The sequence below is a fragment of the Puma concolor genome, chromosome E1 (assembly GCF_028749965.1).
Source record: "Puma concolor isolate L17-30 chromosome E1, mPumCon1.1.hap2, whole genome shotgun sequence".
NCBI classification, from domain to species: domain Eukaryota; kingdom Metazoa; phylum Chordata; class Mammalia; order Carnivora; family Felidae; genus Puma; species Puma concolor.
This window is the reverse complement of record NC_141680.1, coordinates 23,047,161-23,069,869: the sequence shown is the minus strand read 5'-3', so window position 1 is coordinate 23,069,869 and position 22,709 is coordinate 23,047,161.

Sequence of the window (22,709 nt, the reverse complement as noted above, 5' to 3'; positions counted from 1 at the left end):
AGAGGGCTCTCCACAAGTCTCAGGTAGAAAAAATACCTGGGGAAAGCTCTGATTGGACCAGTCTGGTCACATGGTCTGTGCAGCAGGAAGAGGAATAGATAGATACCAGGTGCAATGGGGAGATGTGGTTCCGGAAGGAAAAGGGAAGCTGTTCCTGGATGAAGGGGACAGAGTACTGTGCAGACAAGTGGAATGGGTGGCTCCTTCAGATTCCAAAGCACTTCATCCATCCCAGACACGTGAATCGAGCACTTCCTGCGTGTCTAGCGCTGGGGTGGGCACTGGGAAAATGCAGAAGCTGAATGAGGCGTTCTCATTGCCCAGAGCGCCCCCTAGCTAGCGGGGGTGGGGGGGGCAGGGGGGAGTTCTGTAAACTTAAATCGCCTTTACAGAGATCTAAAGTGACATTATTTGCATTCTTATTTATATACAACTTAGAGAGTTTGGAGAATCTCCAGGAGTCAAAGAAGATGGGAAAGAAGGAATTGGCGATCAGGATGGGAAATCACAGAGGCCAAGAAATAGATCACGTAACAGTTTGTAACAGGCTATTTTGCACATAACTTTCTCATGCCATCCTCATGATAAGCCTGTGGAAATGTTGCCCAAAAGCGACCTCCGTGTTTCGGAGCCGAAGTATAACTCGAAGACAGAGTTTGGGATAAAGGGGAATGACAGCTTTATTGCGCAGCAGGCCAGGGCCTTCAAAAACTGCAAGCCCTCCCGGAGGAAGGGGCTGGGGCGTTTTATAGGGAAACACAGAATCTAGCCTGTTCTGACAGCAGTTGTGTAGGTGATACCAGCCCCGTTCCTCATGTCTTTAGGCTGGTACCAGGTTCCTGGAGCAAAAGGCTAAGAAGGGAGGAGGGAGGTTTGCAGAAGAGACGAAGAAGGTTCCTTTAAGATCCAACCTCACTGGAGCGTTAGTGCAGCCGTTTTGATTTTTGTTCAACTTTGTGCTTTTAAGCCATTTCAAAAGTAGGAAATATAATCTGCATTTTAGAGGTGCAGGGCGGGGGGCACCTGGGTGGCTCAGTCGATTGGGCGGCCGACTTCGGCTCAGGTCATGATCTCGCAGTCTGGGAGTTCGAGCCCCGCGTCGGGCTCCGTGCTGACAGTTCAGAGCCTGGAGCCTGTTTCGGATTCTGTGTCTCCCTCTCTGACCTTCCCCCATTCATGCTCTGTCTCTGTCTCAAAAATGAATAAATGTTAAAAAAAAAAATTTAGAGGTGCAGGGCCAGAAGCTCAGAGAGGAAAAATGACTCCCAGGGCTCACGTGGCTAGAGAGTGGCATTGCTGGACTTTGAACCCATGTCTGTCCCAGCTGCATCGCATGCTTTTTGCTCAGTCCCGGCGAGTGGCAGGAGGTGGCTGGCCAGTCCTCGCCTTAGAAATGTCTTCCACTCCTCCTTAGAATGAACCAGAGCATGCTTAAGAAGAGGTTGGGGCTGACCGCTGGGAAAATCCAGAGTGGACTGAATAAATGACCAACAGAGAAAATAATTCAGCAGGCAAGATTGAAAGGAAAAGACCCTCACAGGGGTGTGTGTGTGAGGGGTGGGGAGTGGGGAGGATCCTAAGCCTGAGTCCCCCTCTCCCTCTCCTACTTCACCCTTACTCCTCTTCAACCCAACTCCAAGTGGCAGATTTATTAGTTTTAATTAACATCCCAAATGCTGGGAAAACGTCCAAATTTCCAGCTCTCGGAGTCACTGGGTTTCCACGGGAGGGGGAGCTTGGGGGAGGTGCCAGAAATAACAAGGAGGTGGACTGGGGGTGGGACTGCAGGGGAGATGTTCCTCCCCCCGGGGCCTGGGACTCCACCCCTCTTCCTCTGGCCGCAGCCTGACCCAGCCTTTCTGGAACTAGAACTAGGCTGGCTCTAAGGAAGGGGAGGCCCAGTCCAGTGTGGGATTATGGGGTTGGGAGTACTTGGCTCTGGCCTCAGCTTCTCTGCTTTGTGACCTTGGCCAAGCCCCTTGACTTCCCCGGGATGATTGTGAAATTCGTCTCTGAAATGGAGAGGATGATTTGAAAACCTCTAAGAGTCTTGGCGGGTCTAACTTGTGATTCAAAGCTTCTTCCAGGGGCGCGCGGGTAGCTCAGAGGGTTAGGTGTCCAACTTTTGATTTCGGCTCAGGTCATGCTCTCTTGGCTCGTGAGTTCGATCCCTGCCTCTGCCCACGCTGATAGCACGGAGCCTGCTTGGGATTCTCTCTCTCTGCCCCTCCCCCACCTCTCAAATAAAGAAATAAACTTAAAAAAAAGAAAGGCTTCTTCTAGATCTTCTAACCGCCTTGCTTTCCCGACCCCTCCCCTCCAGGGAAACTCCCTGGATTCCTCTACCGGACTCTGCTCCTCTCTTAGGGTAGTCTTCCAGTTTGACATCTCCACCCCCAACCTAGATCTGTTGCTTCCTCTTGGAGTCTCGAGCACCCACCACCCTCTCCTTTGATGTCTGCCAATACTGGGCTTAGCCTTGGCTCCCATCAGCCCTTACTGGGCAGGGGTCTCCAGTAAGTCTGCACTTGTGTTTCCTTATGGATAGTGGGGATGACCATGCTTGCTTCCTGGGGCTGTGTGTGTCAGGATGTAAAGGTGGCAGATTCAGCGAGGTAATGCCAGCACAGGGTTGGGCACATCGGTCAACATGGGACCCACCCATGACCACATAGGGCTGGGAGTGGCCCGTGGCCCTTTCCCTGTGGGGGCTACTCAGAGCAATGCACAGAGGGAAGGGCTGCTGTAATTAGCGGACCAGCAACCACGGCTGTAGGAAATTCTAGTCCCTGGCGGAGACCAATTTGTAGGGAGCTCTTCAGATTCCAATTCCACCCTTCGCCCGCAGAGCAAGCCCCTCATCCTTAGCTTGGCACTCTCTCATGCTGTGCTGAGATCATGCAAAATTATTCAACTAAAATCATCCAGCAGGAAAAACAACCGAGCAATCATGGTTTACCGCTGAGAAGCCATGGCCTTAACCCAGGCTGGGCAGCAGGAGCTCAGCGGGGCTGAGAGGCCAGCTTGTTTCAGTATTTTCCAGAGATGGGAACGCAGGCCCCACTGGGCTTTTCGCCTCCAGCAGACGCTTAGCAGTGAGCCCCAGGACTGAGTGGCCAGACAGTCTGGACCCACCTCAGCACCAGACTTTGTGAGTGGCTTCAGCCAAGGCCCCAGGCCTTTCTGAGCCCCAGCGCTGCCAGTTGGATTTGCTGGCATGAGTTATGGAGTTTGGAGCTCATAGCCTTGTTCTTGGGTCCAGAGAAGCATGTTCCCTCTTGGGGTCTTGAGGGCAATGGGGAAAGGAGATAGAGGAAGAAATGAGGGTTGAAGGTGAGACAGCAGGAAGGGTTAGAAGGAGGACGGGTAGAAGAGGCTATCCAGGAACACTGTCCATGGGAGCACAGTTAGGCATCTCTGGGTGCTGTAACTTGCTTATAGAGTCCTTGCTCCAAAATTGTATATATCTCTCCATCCTCACATGGAATGAGGTGGAGACCCAGAGGATCCTGGGCCATAAATGTGCTCACCTCTCCACCCCTCCCGTCTCTCAGCTGACCACCCATTCAGCCATTCATCCATCCACCTACCCACCCACCCATCCACCCATCCATCTAGCCATCCATGCATCCACCCACCCATCCGTCCACTCAACCATCCACCTATCTGCCTACCCACCCACCCACCCATCCATCCATGCACACACCCACCCATCCGCCATTTATAGAGTTCACATTCGATAGCAGCCTTTTTGCTAAGAATAAACAAGTAAGAAATACATTGCTGAAGTCTTAAAAATCAAGCTCCTCCCCTATGAAACTTGCCCTTTCCTATCTTGGATTTTGGTTCCGCCAGTCACTGGGTCTCCCCAGCTGAAAACCTCAGCCTGTTCTCTGAAACTTTGCCCTCCGCCTCGCCCCCTCCCAACTCTCACTCTTCCTTTCAATCCCTTTCACCTTCCATCACCCCTGACTTCCTTTGGTGATTTCTCCACCCTTCCATTCATCAGCACTATTACCTCCCCAGCCAGGGCCGGAGGGAGCCAGAAGTTGGGAAGAGATTGACTTCCTTTCTTGATTCCATGCCAGGACTGGGCATGGGGTGAGAATAAAGAGCTGTGGAGTCAGACAGGCTCTGCCTCTGCCACTTGCCAACAGTGTGACTTTGAACAAGTTGCTGAAACTCTGAGCCTCAGGGTCTTTGGAAAATGGAAGTGTTCATATTGCTTCCAGATGTGTGAGGGGGCTGATTCAACCAGACAGAGAATGCCAAGTGCCTCTGCGGTGCTTGGCACACAGTGGGGGCTCGCCTTCTCACCTTCTCCTTGTCCTCTCCATGGGGAGGTACTTCCCAACTCTTGTGCTGCTGGGTCAGCCATCTTGGGGCAGGCACAGGCTGAGGACCAGAAGTCACCTCAGAGCTTGCGACAGAAGGAAGAAATTCTGCTTGGCTTTTGGATTCTTACCTTTTTTTTTTTTTTTTAAGTTTATTTAGTTTTTGTTTGAGAGGGGCAAAGAGAGAGGGAGAGAGAATCCCAAATGTGGGTTTTACGAACTGTGAGATCATGACCTGAGCCAAAATCAAGAGCCTGACGCTTAACTGACTGAGCCACCCAGGTGCCCCTTACATCTTTTTTTTTAAAGGGAAATACTCAGAACTGAGCCAAAGTCTTCCTGGCAGGGATGGGGTATAAGCCTGGAGAACCCCAGGACTGCCCACAGCTCTTTGCACAGGAGACCCCAAGGCGACCCCTAGTCACAAGCGCCCCAGGCGTGGTGGAAGAAGGACATCACTGCTTCCCTGGAACGAGGAAGAAAGAAACAGCACCCTGCAGAGGTGTGTCCAGGTACCTTCTGATTCCTACTCCTCACCTCTGCACACACACACAGATTTCCCCCAGCAGAATTTGTTTTCCTGCTGGCTTAGGATTCTAGACTGTTCTGGCTTGATGGGTCCAATCCTCTCCTTTACAGATGAGGAAACTAAGCTCGGAGAGGGGAGTAGAACCAGAACCATGCCTCCTGCCTTCTAGTTCCGTGCTCTTCATTCTTTCGAATTTCCGGGTGAGTGGGCTCAGTACAGGATAGAGAAATGTTCTCCCATAAAAGCAGAATGTGGTTTCCCCGAGCAGGGAGGGAGGAGCTGGCAGGGGGATGGTGGCTTCTGGCAACATCTTATTTTCTGGGGCCTGAGAGGTGGTTTCACTTTATATAACTCATTAAGCTCCACAGTTATGGATTATTCACTTTTTGGTATTTGTGCTATATTTCACAATAAAAAAGGGTTGAAAAACCTCAATAAATCTCACTGAAATCAATTACACACACAAAAAGAAGGCGAAAGAGGCCTCAGGTATGAAGAAGACCCCATCCAAGTTCCAGTCCTGTTAGCAGGTGGTCTGTGCCCAGTTACTCCCCCTGCAAAACAGGTGTGGCTGCCCTCACCCCTCCCCCTTGCTGTCCAGGGGAGCCCCGTGGGGGCAGAACATTTGCTTAGCGCCCCTGTTCTGTTTCAAGAGGGTGATGGCTACCGTGGCTCTGGGATTAGGGATTGGGTGGGGACGCCATGAGGACATGTTTGTAAATGGTATCCCTGGCCTCACCCTCAAGGCCACGTCTAGTCTAGGAACCCGCTGCACTTTCAGAACAGCAGTTGCTAGAAGTCTGGTAGCCCGGGTCCCCTCTGGGCCCTACTTTCTTTTTCTGTGCAATGGGAAGATTGAGGGGAGGGAAGACATCATTTCTTTTGGGAGTGTTCCCAGAAACACCTGGCTTCTGTCCACTAAGGGGAGAGTGTATCACCCAAAGGCTCAGAGATGGCATTAGACTTCCCCGAGGTCACGCAGCATTCAGTGCAGCTCTGTGGCTCGAAAGCGCTGCTCCCAGAACTTCTCAGGCACGTGCAGGTCCCTCCCGCCCTCTCCCTCCTGTGCCCGCGGCCTGGACCCTGGAGGGGCGGGACTCTGCCTGAGAAGCAACATTCCACACTCTGCTGTCCCTGGTGATGCAGGGCTGGCCCTGAGCACTTGTGACTTTTAGATTTCCCGAGATTTAAGGCCAGGCTGGCTGGTGGCCTCCACCTCCCCAGGCGGTGGGCGGGAGGAGGGGGTATGATTCATCTCTCCTCTCCTGGTGCTTAATAAGAACATGACTATAAATGTAACTGGGCCTTTTATGAGCTCTGCCGCCTGCCTCTGGAAGTCAGGCTCACAGTTGGCTCCCGGCCTGGCCCAGCCAGTGCTGCTTCTCTCCTCTGGTCCCTTCACCCCCCACCCTGGGATCCAGGAAGCCTCACGGAGTGGGGGGGCAGGGAGGGGGGTTGCTCTGCTCGGATATTATTAATTCAATTATTATTATTCATGTGTTCAGTGTTCCCTAAGCACCTACATAGGTCCGTCAGGCACACTCTAGGGACTGGAGGCACACTGATGGGTAATTCCCAGTTCTGGCCCACGGGAGCTTACAGTATCTGGTGGAGACCGATGAGAGGGCAGATAACGACTCTTCCTGCGACAAATGCTCTGACGGCCATCGGCACGGGGCCGACTCCTGCTGCAGGACGGGGCGTCCAGGAAAGCGTCCCTGAGGGAGATGACTGCAGAAGCCGAGGTGGGGAGGAGGTACCCAGTTAGGTAAGGATGGGGGCATCCCAGGCAGAGTGAGCAGATTTAGAGGACAATGGTTTACACAGGGGATTGGGAAGGGGGGGGGTGGGGTGTAGGGGATGGTGTGACCGAGAGGCCACCGGGGCAGGGCTGCATCTGGGGTCCTGGCCTTTACCCTGAGGACCGAGAGGGGCCTCTAAAGAGTTTTGGAAATAGAGAGGGGAAAGGGGCAGGATTGGGAGACGTTTACCTGAGTGCCTTAGGAAGATGACTCTGGCAGGTACACAGTCACCTTCTGCTCATCGTCAGATGATGTCACCTGGCTCAGACTCTCCCAAGGCATGCCACCATGGTTACAATAGTCCCTGCCTCCTCACATGGCTTGCAAGGCATGGGTGACCCGGCCCTGCTTGCTTGGCCTCCTCCATCACGCCGTCCCGCGGCCGCTCAGACCCACTGAGCTGGTCCCCACGACAGAGCCCAGTCCCTGCCTTGCAGATCCTCTGCCTCCCTCGATTAGGTCTCGGCTCAGGTGTCGTCTCATTGGGTGGGCCTCCCTCACCATCCTTGTGTCTCTGCCCCTGACTCTGCTTTTTCTCCAAAGCACTTGTCCTTGTATTTTGATGGACGTAAAGAAAGGATAATGCTCTCCCTGCGGCTATCTTGAGGATGAAATGAGTTAATATATGGAGAACGTTTAAATCAGTGCCTGGAAAATGGTAAGCCCTCCAATATCAACTTTTTGCTACTTCTTTTTTCTAACGTTTGTTTTGGAGAGAGAGAGAAAGAGAGAGAGAGGGCAAGCAGGGGAGGGGCAGAAAGAACGGGGTACCGAGGATCCCAAGGAGGCTCTGCTGACAGCAGAGAGACCGATGTGGGGCTCAAAGTCATGAACTGTGAGATCATGACCCGAGCCGAAGAAGGACTCTTAACCGACTGAGCTACCCAGGCGCCTCCTCACCTAAGCCAGTCTTAAGCCCTGTGGACATCTCAGAGGGTTCAGGTGACCCACAGAGAATCCCTATCTGCTGCATATGCCCACCAGGAGTTGTTGGCATGCTAAGTCCCAAGCCCCAGGTACCCCAAAGGGCTTCTTCAGTCCATAAGAACCTTCTAGCTGTGAGTTCTTATAATCTGCTCTAAAGGTGAGCTTCTGTAATGCCCAGCAACTGGACGACCACATGGAGGAGGGAGAGGAAAAAAAACCAGTCAGGCATCCTGTTGGCTGCTATGAAAACCAGGACTTACCAGCCCTGGGAATCTGCTCACCCAGCAAACACACTTGCATACCAGACCACCCACTGTCCCCCAACCCTCCTTGCTCCCCAACACTACCATGCTTCCTTTCCCCTTCACTGTCATGATCCCCTTTTGCTTTTGACCTTTTTCTAATGAGCTCAGAGTTTCCCTAACTGGGGGAATAACTCACAACGTACTGTTGGCCTCTAAGTGCCTTTGGGCTGTCTCTGTTTCACAGAGAGGCAGCATGAGGTCTAGAAAGGACCACCTGTTGCGGGCCACATGGTGAGCTGTCCACTGTCTGGCAGGGGAAGCAGGGGAAGAGCCCCAACTGGAGCTGCTGACTTCCGGCTATCCAGTATTGAACGGGTTTTGGAACCCTCTCTGATCCTCCTTTTCATCTGCAAAGTAGGAGGAATGATGCCTACCACTTTGGCTTGTTTTGTTTTGATTTCTAAAGGTAGCATGAGACAACAGGCATAAATCCCAAGCACAGTGCCCAGCACTCATAGATGCTCTCTCTATATTAGTTCTCGCCCTTCCACAGATATAAAAGAGGGAGTCCAGTTGGAGGTAGGATGGAACGTTAAACAAAACAGAAAAACCAGCAAAAGACCCAGACTCCAGGAGCAGCCCAATCAATGCAACTGCAGAAGCAGACCATGCTATCATTGCTTAACCCATTTTGCAGAGAAAAAAAAAAAAAAAAAATCAAAGGAGAGCTACAAATGAAAAACAAACAGAGCAAAACCAATACTCATTTATCTAGAACTAGTTCGCTGTCAGAGGAGGGGCCAGTCCCTCTTCCCAAGGACCTGTCGATTCCAGTTGTGCAGAAAGATGACAGGCAAGAAATGCACTCTCTTCCTCAGCCCTGGAGGATGAGGGAAAAGAAGAGAAGGAGGGAGTTTAGCCACAGAAGCGACAGGGGGGCTCCAGCCGCCAGCCAGGATGATAAAGATGTCAAGCCGCTCCTGTAGAATACTGTGTGAGCTTCCCTCATCTGGCTGCAGTAGTATTGCTCAGTTTGCAAAAACTGTTCTGGTTTTGCTGAAAAGGCCCAGAAAGTTCCAGAAAAGCAAAGCCATTTACTGGCTGAAGTGTGAACCCCAGGGCAGGACTGCCATGAACTGTTGGGCAAGTTGTGCATAACACAAAGACTACTAGCCGAAAGGACACATAGGAGCTGAAATCCAATGTGTTTTCCCTCAGGGTCCTGGTCTGATGGGCTGACCTGGGATAGCCTTCTTATCTCTGGGGGTCAAGACATTTTATAACCAGCTCTGGGCTCTTTGGAAGGTCCAATATGCCAGGCCAGATTGGAACCAGGGGCACTTTTGGGGAATAGTTATGCTCCTGACTTTGGCCCCAGGCTGCCTGGGGGATTCTGCCTCTGCTACTCACTTACTATGTGACTTGGAGAAGTTAGATATATTCAATATGTATCTAAAATATAAGACAACTATAACCTAAATGGATGAAGGTAAAGGAAATTAGTGGTAAGGTTCCACATTCTTTTAAATTTTTTTTTTTTTTTCAACGTTTATTTATTTTTGGGACAGAGAGAGACAGAGCATGAACGGGAGAGGGGCAGAGAGAGAGGGAGACACAGAATCGGAAACAGGCTCCAGGCTCTGAGCCATCAGCCCAGAGCCTGACGCGGGGCTCGAACTCACGGACTGCGAGATCGTGACCTGGCTGAAGTCGGACGCTTAACCGACTGCGCCACCCAGGCGCCCCGGTAAGGTTCCACATTCTACTTGAAGTGATAAAATAATAATTCTAAGTAGACTGTGAAAACTTAAGTATATATAATTTAATTCCTAGAGTAATCACTAAAGAACATTTTTTTAAAAAATTATTTTGAGAGAGAGAGAGTGAGTGTGAATGAGTAGGGGGAGGGGCAGAGGGAGAGGAAAGAGAGAGAACCCCAAGCAGGCTCCATGTTCACAGCATGGTGAACTCATTGATGTGCCACTCAATCTCATGAACCATGAGATTGTGACCTAAGCCAAAATCAAGAGTGAGACACGTAACCGACTGAGCCACCCAGGCATTGCCCTAAAGAACATTGTTAAAAAAGTTATGCAAAAAGATATATAGTAAAAAGAACTATAAATTAAAATAGAATACAAAAAATGTTCACCCAACCCAAAATAAGTCAGAAAGGGAAGAAATAGAGAAATAAATAAAAAAGAAGAGAATGATTAAACAGGAAACTGATAAAATGGTATCTCCGAATCCAAACATTAGTTTGGATACAGTTTGTAACAGTAGTTACATTAAATGTAAATGGTCTAAACACACCCATTTAAATGTAGAGATCATTAGAATGGATTAAAAAACAAAACAAAACAACTCTAACCCAAATAGATGCTGTCTACAAGACACTCACATCATATATATTGAGATAGGTTACAAGTAAAAGGGTGGACAAATACATACGATGCAAACACTAACCAAAAGAAAGCTGGGTGGCTTTACTGATACCAAAGTAGACTTCAGAGCGAAGAAATTTACCAGAGAGAAAGCGGGTTTTTACAGAATGATAAAAGGATCAATTCATAAAGAAGACAAAATCTAAATGTGGATGCACTTAACCACAGAGCTTCAAAATACATGAAACAAAAAGACAAATCCGTAATTGTAATTGGAAATATCAACATTCATTTCTCAGTTATTGATAGAATTAGTAGACAGAACATCAGTAGAAGTGATTCAATCAACTGGATCTAATAGGCATTTGCAAAACACTCAACCCAACGAAAGTAGAATATACATTCTTTTCAAGTGCACATATTACATTCACCAAGCTAGGGGATACACTGAGTTCTAAAACAAATATTAACAATTTTTAATTGAAATCATGCAAAGTATGTTCTCTGAGCATAATGAAATGAAACTAGATCAGTAATGGAAAGATAACTTTGAATTGAACAACATACCTCTAAATAATCAGTGAGTTGAATAAGAAGCCTCAAGGGAAATTAGAAAATAATTTGGACTGAATGAAAATGAAAACACAACATATCAAAATTTGTGGACTATAGTAAGGCAGTAGTTAGAATTTATGGCATGAAACACTTACGTTAGAAAAGAAGAAAATTTTCTAATCAGTAATCCTAGATTCTGCCTTAAGAAACTAGAAAGGGGGGCGCCTGGGTGGCGCAGTCGGTTAAGCGTCCGACTTCAGCCAGGTCACGATCTCGCGGTCCGTGAGTTCGAGCCCCGCGTCGGGCTCTGGGCTGATGGCTCAGAGCCTGGAGCCTGTTTCCGATTCTGTGTCTCCCTCTCTCTCTGCCCCTCCCCCGTTCATGCTCTGTCTCTCTCTGTCCCAAAAATAAATAAACGTTGAAAAAAAAATTAAAAAAAAAAAAAAGAAACTAGAAAGGGAAGAGCAAATAAACTCAAAGCAAGCAGGAGGAAGACAGAGCACAGAGATCAATAATATTGAAAACAGAAGAAACAGTTTAAAAAAATCAATGAACCAGAGGCTTGTCCTTTGAAAACATAAATAAAACTGATAAACTTCTAGCAAGACTGATGAAAAAAAGAGAAGACAAAATTCTGAGTATCAGGAATGAAAGGAGGGATATCACAATAGATGTTAAATTAAGGGGATAATATGAACAACTACAGGCACATAAATTCGACAACTTAGAGGAAATGTATACATCCCACAAACTACCAAAACTCACCCGAGATAAAATAGATAACCTAAATAGTCCTACAGTTATTAAAGAAATTGAATTTGTAGATGAAAAAAAATCTTCAAAAAAGTAAATCTCCCAATCAAGATGATATTTCTGGCAAATTCTTCCAAACATTTTAAAAAGAACTCAAAAACTCTACACAATCTCTTCAAGAAAACAGAGGAGGAGGGAACACTTCTCAACTCATTTTATGAGGCCAGCATTATCCCAATATCAGAACCAGACGTAGAAAGCACAGAAGAAGAAAAACTACAGATCAATTTCCACCATGAATATAGATACAAAATTTCCTAACAAAGTAGTAGCAAATTGATTCCAGCAATACATAAAAAGAATAATACAGCACGACTAAGTAGAGTTTATCACAGGATGTCAAGCTGTTTAAACATTTGAAAATTAATGAATGTCAGCCACCATATTAACAGCCTGAAGAAGAAAAACCAGGTAATCATATCAACTAATGCAGAAAGTACATTTAACAAAATTCAGTAGTGATTTATGATACAAACTCTCAGGAAACTAGAACTATAAGGGCATTTCCTCAACCTGATAACAGATATCTATTAAAAACCTACAACTAACATCATACTTAATGGTGAAAAATAGAATGTTTCCCCCTAAGATCAGCAACAAGTCGGGGATGTCCACTCACCGTTGGAAGCTCTAGCTGATGCAATCAGGAAAGAAAGATAAATAAAGGCATACAGATTGAAAAGAAATAAATAGAACTGTCCATATTCACAGACCGAATGTTTGTGCAGAAAATTCTAAGGAATCTACAAAAATAAAAACTCCTACAACTAAGTTGCAGCTTAGCAAGGTCACAAGATACAAAATCAACACAGAAAAATCAATCATATTTCTATATGCCAGCAATGAATAATTGGACATTAAATTTTTTTAAAGTCTCATTTACAATAGTCCAAAAATATGAAATACTTATATGTAAGTATATATATACATATAACATATAAGGGTCCTGCATCTGAAAACCACAAAAGGCAGATGCTTTTTAGAAGAAGGCATAGGAGAAAACTTTAGTGATTTTAGGCTAGGCGAAGAATTCTTAGCTATGACATCAAAAGCATTACACATAAAATGAAAATTTGATAAATTGGACTTCACCACAATTAAAAACTCTTACCAAACAAAAGACACTGCTAAGACAAAACGTAGACTAGGAGAAAATATTTGTTACATATCTGACGAAGGACTTCTATCTATAATCTGTAAAGAACTCTCAAAACTCAGTACAGTCCCGTCAATCTGGAACACAGTTTGGCAGTTTCTAAATTTTGTTTTTTAGTTTATTTATTTATTTATTTTTTTGAGAGAGGGAACGAGAGAATCCCAAGCAGGCTCTGCACCATTAGTGCAGAGCCGGATGTGGGGCTCGAACTCACGAACCCTGAGAACACCACGTGAGCCAAAATCAAGAGTCGGACACTTAACTGAGCCACCCAGGTGCCTCTGGCAGTTTCTGAAGAAACATATGTGTCAGACAACCCAGCAGTCCAACTCACAAGTATTTACTCTAGAGAAATGAAGATCGCTGGTGAACGTTTATAGCAACTCTGTTCATAATCACCCCAAGCTGGAAACAACCCAATTGTCCTCCAGTGAGTGAATGGATGTGTACGTCCGTGCGACGAGATACTCCTCAGCGGTAAAAAGGAATGAGCTATTGATACACGTAACAATCTAGATGTGTCTCAAAGGCGCTATGCTGAGTGAAAACAGCCAGTCTCGCAAGGTCGCGTGCTATGTGGTTCCATTCGTATGACATTCCAGAAGAGGCCGAACTATAGTGATAGAGAACAGAGTCATGGTTGCCAAGAGATGGGAGCTACAGGGGGTGTGGCATGAGGGACTCTTCCCCGGTGACAGATCTACTCTGTTGCCGTGGATCTCTGCACCTGTAAATTCATAGGACTGTAATCAAACAGAAGCCAGTTTTATTCTATGTTAACAAATATATAAAAATATATATATAACAAATATATATTATATATAACAAATTGTATATATATATTATAAATATATAAAAATTATATATATAGTATATATATAACAAATATATATATATATATATATATTTTTTTTTTTTTTTTTTTTTTTTTTAAAGGAGAGGAGTTGGGAGCAGAGTTAAAAGGGTAGCAGTACCCTGCAGGCCAGCATGTGGATGCCCCCGGGGATGGAAGAGAAAGAGTTGCAGAGGGATGCGAAAGCAGGGGTCCAGCCACCCCTCTCCAGCAGAAGATCCCATTCCAGACCCAAGCCCGGGAGGTATTAGTTTTACTGTCATCAGAAAACGGTTTCCTTTTTGATCATCCCTTCCCTTTATCACCATCCCCTCTGGTCCAGCTCGGGAATGCTGGGAAAACCAGCTCTATCTGACTTTACACGTTAAAAATATCCTTCAACCCCACGCGGACCTTTATCTCCTGCCTCTCACCTTCCTCTCAGGGAAACTTCTCCTGCTGCTTCAGCCACAGTTGCCTGTGTTAGAAGCCTGGTGGCATTTTTTGCTTCCTTTCTCCCCCAACCTCTCCGTAAGTCAGTTAGAAGTTCCCTAATATATTTCGAACGTCTATCGCTACCTTGCTTAACCTTGGCCGTAGTGCCTGCCTCCGCCACTCCAGACCGTGGGAACGCCCTGCCACGGCTCTTCCCCTGGAGGTCCTGCGGCCTCCAACCCTCCACACCGGAGCCAGGATGCTCTTTCTGGGGCACATACCTCACCTCCCTGCTGAGAGCCACAGGGGCTCCTGAGGGTGCGGGTGGGGGGGCAACACTTCTTCCTTCGCCTGGTCCTTCTCACCTCGGTTTCCTTACAGGCTCTCTAGCCAATGCCTCTCTGTCTGGACGTCAGAGCCCCATCCATTCCTCCCCTCCAGAGTCCTATCCTCACTGTTCCCTTTGCTGGAATGACCTCTCCTCCCCTTTGCTTGGCCAATTCGGACATCTTCTCTCTCAGAAGTTTTCCTTGACCTCATCCAACTAGGGATAGCTCATGTATTAGTAGTGTGAGGTTTTTTTTTTTTATGTTCTTTCTTTCTTTCTTTCTTTCGACGAAACAATTTTACTTATTTTTGATTTTAAAATATACTTTATTGTCAATAGTAGTGTGAGTTTTACTGTCCGTTGTCAAAGCATCCGTTTCAAAAGGCATCCATCTCGGATAAACATTTGCTAGTGGACGCAGCTATTAGCAAAACAAGGTAAGGAACTAGGCCCGCCCTCCCTCGTGAAGGTAGGTGCCTCTTCCAGAAAGCCCGGACTAACCTGGCTAACCGACCTGCTGGAGGGACCCCGCTTCTCCCTTCCCACACCCTAATTCCCACTCAAATGCTTTATATTAACCATTAAAGGGGGAGTCCGGAAAACCATAGACACCCCACATTTGGGCCCTGATAAAGGCAGAGCCCCAGGTCGGCATTCTCTCTGCCCACAGCCTCGCTGTATGGCCCTCCGGCGTGCTGTGTCCTCTCCACAGGACTTGTGAGTAAGAAATCTTATTCCTCAAAGTTCCCTGATGGTTTCCGAGGGAGAACACATCCTGTGATCGTAATAAGAACCACAAAGGCTGGTGGAGCCACAACGCTGGCCCTCTGGGGAAATGCCTGTGGGGCTGGCCAGGAGTAATACAGCCTGACAAGTGCCTCAGGCATTCCTGGGTGACACCGGCAGCATCAGTAGGCCAGGACTGACAAGACAGTCCCCTCTTCTGTGTCTTCCTCCTGCACCTCATTTTTAGAGGGTATTGAGATGGCTGGAAAGCATTTCTGGAGCAGACACTGGCTGGTGTCCCATCGACTCCCCCGCCCGTGCCTACTGCAGACACTGTCTGCTTGTTGACCATATGAGCAGCACATGACCATATGACCATCCCTTTGGCTAATATTGAGAAGACGTGACTTCACCGTGTCAGCGAGCATCCGTGGCGTCCGTGCACGCAACCCCCCACCCCTAGAGTTGGCCAGACTCTGCCCTGTGACTGATGACTCAGAGTCTGTCTGGGCAGCGGGGAGAAGAGCCCCGTACCCTTCCCCGCTGCAAGCTGTCCATGGCCATTTACGTAGCCTTGTGCACCAGGAGGGTTCCAGATGGAGTCAGAAGCCTGCGGTGCAACTGCGGGCTTTCCCACTCACTCCCACCATGACCTGGGATAAAGCACTACCTCTCGCCGGACCTCAGTGTTCCCTCTATCCGAAGGGACGAGGGAAACCTGGCCAGCCCGTGTCTCAGAGGGCCTGGCTGACAGCTCTGAAAGCTGGTGAGAAGCTGCAGCCTTGGGTGAGCGGGACGACCCAGGGAGCAGGCTACCAGGGGCTGCGTGTCCCCACCCTGAAAACGCTCAGCCAAAACCCCGCGAGACGAAGGCATGCCTGTGGGATGGCTGAATACCCCTCGCCCCCCCCCCTTTCTCTCACCCCCTCTTAATTGCAGGGTGGGCAGCTGCCATCTCCCCCCCACCGCCTCCCTCACCCGCGTTTTGTTCAAACCCCTAATTTGTCAGTCAAGGACGCAACAGAGCATTAGCAATGGGTAGAACGTGCCAGGCAAAAATGTGGCGTTCATTCAGCCTGGGGCCCGAGGTGGGGAGGGGCACTGAGTTATTTCCCTGCCCATGGAGCTGGAGATTGAGGGGGGTGCCTCGCCGCCACCACCCTGCACACCTTCTCCTTTCTCCACCTGGAGAGCACGCTTCTGCACGGAGGCAGGCAGCGGGCACGCAGTGGGCGCTTTGCTTTCCTCTGACAGTTGCCATTAATAACACATTACATTAAATCAGAGCTCGGAGGGGATAATTGGAGCCATTTATCACGTCTGCAGCCAGAAAGAGGGTTGGCTCTGGGACCAGGCACTGAGGGGCGAGCTGAGAACCTGAGAAGGTTTGGGGCCGTGTGGGGGGATTGGGAAGAGGCAGGGTCTAGGCTTGACCCTTCTGACCCTCCTATCCAGCCTCGGGATTTTGAGGGGATTTAAGGACCATCCCTTTGGCCTGAACAGAGGCCAGGAGGCCAGCTCCGCTGCCAGACGGGAGAGGTCAGAATCCTGACCGTGCTACTTGCGAACTGGGCAAGTTCTCCAACTTCCCTGAGACTCAGTTTTCTCATCTGTAAAATGGGGATGATACTAATACTTGCATCCAGGGCTTTTGCAAAGATTATGTTAGCTAATGCGTTTGAAGCGCTTAGCAGTTCCCTAGCACTCAGGAAGGGCTCGGGGAACATGAGCTGTTATTCCCATTCGTTTGGCTGGCCGAGGGAAGCATGCAACAGAGAACGGGTGCCAAGGGCTTCCAGGGTGATCTTTACCCTTACAAAGTGGAGAAAGCATATGCTTCGCTCTCAGGCTGACCATCTGGGCACTTTCAACCCTGACCGCTCAGCTGCTTCCTCACCACGAGACCGGACAGGTCACACAACCCACCCCCGCCCCCCGCCCTGACCCTATTTCCTATTTGCACAATGAGGGGTACTCACAGCCACATCACAGAGCTGTTTTCAGTTCAGGTATGAATGGATGGATAGCTTCTAGCTCAGGACTTGTCACAGAGTGGAGCTCAGTACGTGCTAAGGCTCCTCCTATCTCTTAGAAGAGAACCGCCTCCGTTGTTCAAACACGGTATCTGTCACAGGATGAAGAGGGCGGGGTTGGGGAAGGCAGATGGTTCAGGCTCAGCTGGCCCCAGGTCCCAATGAGCCCACTCACAGTAGATCACATTCCAGCCCCCCATCCTAACCTCTGTCCATATCCATGCCCCTGGTAACAGGTCTTGGCCATTCCTACCACGTAAAGGACAAAGTGGATTTCAGTGCTCTCTGACTCTGGGCCATGTGACTTATCTTGGCCCATGGGAGGGGCAGGAGTGACGGGGTGACAGTTCTGAGTCCAGTCCTTATACGACTTTGCTGGTTTCTGCTTGCTTTCTTGCCACTTTGCCGGCCCCAGGAGGACGAGAGCCATGAGCTGCGAAGCCGCCCCAACCGCTGCTGTTCTTACAACAGGGTGGCCCAGCTAAGCCTGCCCCAGATCAGCCAAACCCCAGCCTACTTGCACATCCGCACGAATACTGGGGATGGTGCTGGAGCGTTGTGGCTGGTTATTGCACATCAAAGCTGACCGATGCATGGAGAGCACTCCCTGTCCATCCCACAGCCTTTTTTCTCCAGAAGACGCTGCCCCTACTGTTGACCATCAACATATCCAGCTTACCTTCAACAGCTAAGACACCCCCGAACAATCCCCAGTAAGTCCAGGACCTGACTCGAATTGACGGAGATGAGGTCGAATGTCTATCCTCAAACACCCACTGTGCCCGGGGGTGTGGAATCTTCGCTGGGCCTCGGTCACGTGTTTACCCATTGCAGCTGGCGCCTGGGGTCAACCTAGGGCACTCCATCCATCCCCATGGACTGCCAGCTGGGAGAGATCATTCCCCAAAGGAAATCAGGGTGGCTTTATCGGAACAGGGAGGCATGGACACTAGGCAGGCAAGAGCGACAGATGTTCACAAGAAGAAGACAGGGAGTGCATAATTACATACTCAGGAAGGAGAATTGATGGGAACTGATGGCTGATTGAGTAAGCGGAACATGACTCTAAGGTTTCTAACTGGTGGAAGACCGGTGAGGTCATCTGCGAGGCGAAGGGACCTAGGTGTGAATGGAGGAGAGGGACGATTTCAGGACACAGAATCCCCGTAGCTTCCTTGGACAGGAAAACAAGAAGCTGGTCTGGCTAGATTGGAGGAGTTCTTCATCTGTGTTTAATTTTAGGTCCCAGAAAAGTCCCAAGGGATATGAAGCGTTTCATATTCAACAGGCCTCCCTGACTACGTGTTTTTAGGATTAGTGAGGGCTGTTCCCCCAGTAGGCGGGGATGGAGTGGGGCACACTTCAGTGGAGGAATCTGCACCTTGAGAAGGGCAGGTAGGTCCCCTCCCACGCATCAGAGTCTTTGGGGACAAGCCAGAGATCAGTCCTGCAGCCTGGAGAAAAGCTCCTGGACCTGGGGGGCGGTAAGAATGGTCAGGCCCTGAGATGGGGTCTGGAGACTGAGTGGGACTCCTTCTCTCGCCAGAACTCCATTTGGATTCCAAAGCTGAGACTCTGTCTCTGAAATGTGAGCTGTAAACACGTCTACCGTGCTGTTTTCACATGTAGGTGGACTGGATTTGATCTCCTAGGACTTCCCACAAGATGGCACAGTGAGAAGATGGCCACCTGGAGGCCAGGACGTGAGCTCTCAGAAAACCTAACCCTGCCGGAACCTTGATCTTGCACTTCCAGCCTCCAAAACCATGAGAACAGAAATTGCCACTGGTTAAGCTACTTTGTCTGTGGTATTTTGCTACCGCAGCCCAAGCAGATGGCTCTGGGGAGCGAGTGGCAGTAACTGAGCTACTGGGCCAGATGTTTACCCAGTGTCGTCCCGCGTGACCCTCGAGTGACCTCCCGAGGGAGGGGTGATCACTCTCACTTTCCAGATGAGGAAATTGAGTCCCGGTGGTCAGGCCATCTGACTCTTTCCACATCACCACACTCCAGACCCAAGTTACGGACGGCCTACGGTTCCGACGGAGGAGGACTTTGGTGACCTGGGTTGTATCATACCGGTGCCACAGGACCTTCCTCACCCGTTGAATACCCTAAAGAGTTGTACAAGGTAGATACCATTATCCCACTCTATAGCTGAGGAAAGTGAAGTTTGGAGGAGTTAAATGTTTTGCCTGTGGTTATGTGGCTAATAAGGATTTGAACCCAGGCCTCTCCGACTACAGATCCTTCATTTTGGACCACAGATCCAGAAAACCCCCTGTAGGGCATGGAAGCCAGCCCCCTCCAGACTTATTCTGCTCTATCAGCGTCCCTTAAGGAAAACAGCAGCCTGGACAGTGTCACACGCAGCCCCAGGCACATCAGAAGCCATGCTGTAAGGGAGGAAGATCTCAGGGTGGGCAGGGGTCACAGAGTAAGTGGCCCCTCATCCTTTCTTTCTCGAATCTCATCTGCCTCTTGGGAAGCCCCCGACTCTGACCCATCCCCACACTCTTGGGGGCAGAAGTGCCGACGGAGGGAAACAAATACAGCCCCTGATACCCCCACCGTCACCCGCCAGGCCCCAGCCTCTCTGGTCTTCAGAAAGCCAAGTTCTTCTCCTCTTCCTGGGCCTTTGCTCATGCCACGCCCTCCGCCCGGATATTTTGCCCCGACTCCAGGTCGTCACAGGACCAACCCCAACAGCTGAGGCATCAGCTCATCTGTCGTCTTCTCTCGGGGCCCCTTCCCGGCCACGTCCCCTAAATCTGCCACCCGTTGCCGTCTCTGTCACTTTGTTGCTTCCAGAACCTTCTCGCTGCCAGCCATCATCTTGTTTACTTCCTTGTTTGCCGCTCTTCCTGCTGTCTCCACAAACGAAAGAAGGGCCCTTTAAGGTGGTGGCAGCCAGAAGTGGGGTAGATTCTTCTCTGGGAGAGCTCCGTTTTTTGAGGGTGTCCTGACAGTGTGGAGGCTGGTCCCCTTCAGAGGTGCTCAGCAAAGGAGCAAGTGGGCTGGCGTGGACACAGCCTGGGAGGAATGTGGCCGGACCTGGGGAGCCCCAAAAGGCACCGTTCACTTTGCAGGAAGCTTCTCTATGAAGCTCCCCTGATCCCGGGCTCCCAGGGCCCCTCCTTGGCTCTTGAGCTGAGTGGGGCCGGGCTGGGCCAGGCTGGCTGATTTCCGCTTTATTATGTTATGATGATTTCCCCCTCCCCGGGATGATTAGGCCTTAATAAATAACATTTCTCTCCGATATTGTGCCATCATTAATTCTGCTTAGCTCTCCTCGGAGAAAATTTTGTGGAAACATTCTCAGTGCTGCTATTTAAAGCTAAATTAATTCGGTTGATTATTTCTGTCCAAGTAGATTTGTGCCCGGGTGGCTGGGGCTAGCCCTGAGGAGAGGCAAGGTGGGTGCTTGTCTCTCTCCTGGAGGCCTTGGCCACGGTCTCTGTTTGCCCTTTGCTGTGCAGAGCTGAAGCCTGAGTCTTCTCTGGCAGGGGCAGGAAAGAGCGAAGCGGGGCCCGGATCCTGATTTGGGGGGTGCACATCCTCCCAGCCTTGCCTAGGGTGAGGGCTGTATTGGGAGGACCCACGAGCGGTTCCTCCTACCGCTCGCCTCACAAAGGCTTGTACAGGTGCCCATGTCCTTACAGACGCCACTATGATGCTCGACTTCCTCAGAGAATGTGGGGATCCGTGAACCAGGACGGGGCCCTACTAACCAAAGAAAACTTCAGTGTCCAGTAGGCTTCTATGTGCCAACGTTGGGGCGCTACAGAAAACTTGGGGTTCTGAACCCCCCAGGAGGACCCTGTGCAGCCAAAATAGGTCCCAAAAAACAATGAGATTGGCAAAAGCAGCGGTCAGATAGGCAGCAGGGTCCTGAACCCCAGGGCAGGTGTCTGAGTCAATGCTGCTCGCACGATGGTACTGAGTTCTCTCTCTAATGGGGCAGGGCCGTTAGAGACGGCAGGTTTCTCTGTAACAAAGCAGGATTCTGTGAATTCAGATTTCTATCAAATCACCAAGGGTTCGGCATAACCAAGCACAGTTCTGAAGAAAAAGGCAGGATTCTGTGTAACTGGGTGAGTTTCTTTATAACCAATCAGGGTTTATGTAGAATAAAGGCAGTCTCTGTATATCAACATTGGGAATCTAGTTAAAGAAAAAAAGCCAAGAGCAGAGTTCCGGGAAGCTGAGTAGAGTTCTGGAGAATCAAGTGGAATTCTGCATCAGAGAGCAGGCATCTGGGTCTATGGAGAGGGCCCTGTGGCAGGTGCGGGGTTTCTGATAACAATGGTGCAGGGGGTCAGAAAGCAGATTTCTATCATGTATAAAGACTGGGAGCCAGATAAAGTAGGGCTCTATGCAACGAAGCAGAGTCCTCCAAGGGCTCCAACAGATTATCATTTTATTTATTTATTTATTTATTTATTTATTTATTTATTTTAAAGTTTATTTATTTATTTTGAGAAAGAGAGAGAGAGGCAGAGAATCCCAAGCAGGCTCCACTGTCAGGGCAGAGCCTGATGCAGGACTGACTCAGGAACCGTGAGGTCGTGGCCCGAGCTGACACCAAGAGTTGACGCTTAACCGACGGAGCCACCCAGGCGGCCCCAGATTATCACTTCAAATGACCAAGAGCCTTGCACCTGTGCTCTGTGCAGTCGGCACAGCCCAGGGTGACAGAGCAGGGCACGGCATGGTCTGTGATGGTCCGGCCCCGGCCCGGTGCCTGCATCCTGGCTGCAAGGGACACCGGGCATGTGATTATCTGACCTTTGTAGTGACTATGGTGAGAAGGTCTTGCAGAAGTAGGGGGACTCCTCAACATAGCAAGGGGGTTCTAATGTAGAATAGCCAAAAAGAATGGCAAATTTCCATTGCGTCTGGCTTCAATCATGCCAAGTCTCCCCAACCACAAGGCCTTTCCTTGTGCTGTTTTCTCTGCTCGTCACCCTCTGCCCCATCGCTCTCCTGCCACGTCCCTGCAAACCCTCCGTGTGCTGTAGATCTCCACTTAAACGTCATGAACTCATGGACTTTGCCCTAACTCTTCTCATGCAACCTGTTTGCTCTGAAATAGCACCTTATTCTCATACGTATCAATCACACTGTGTACATACATATGTACTTGTCCATATCCTGTCGCAATGTTTTGTTTGTCCCTGGGCTTCAGCTCCTTAGAGAGATGGTCCCTAGGTCTCCACCTCCACCCCCAGAGCTGCCCTGCATCTTGGAGGTCATGAACGCATCTTGGTCCCCCTGTCCCAAGTTGGGCTCATCACCGCCCCCAGACCGGCTCGCCTCACAGTCCCATGTAACTAGCCATATCGTCACATTCTCATCCTCCAAACAAGGCATCTTGGAGTCTTCACAGACTCTCTGCCTCCATCACCCCATCACTAACCCAGTCTGTCCCATCTTGATGGCCCATCTGTCTATTCTTACCATCCCCACCCCGCCCCCCGCCCTCGGGCAGACCTTCCTCATGTTCTTTTCCACTCCTTTTGCCACTGAGCTGTGATGGCAGGCCGTGGCGACTCAGGAAATTTTTTCAACTGGGAGACACCTTCAGTTGCCATACGCAGGCCTAGGGTC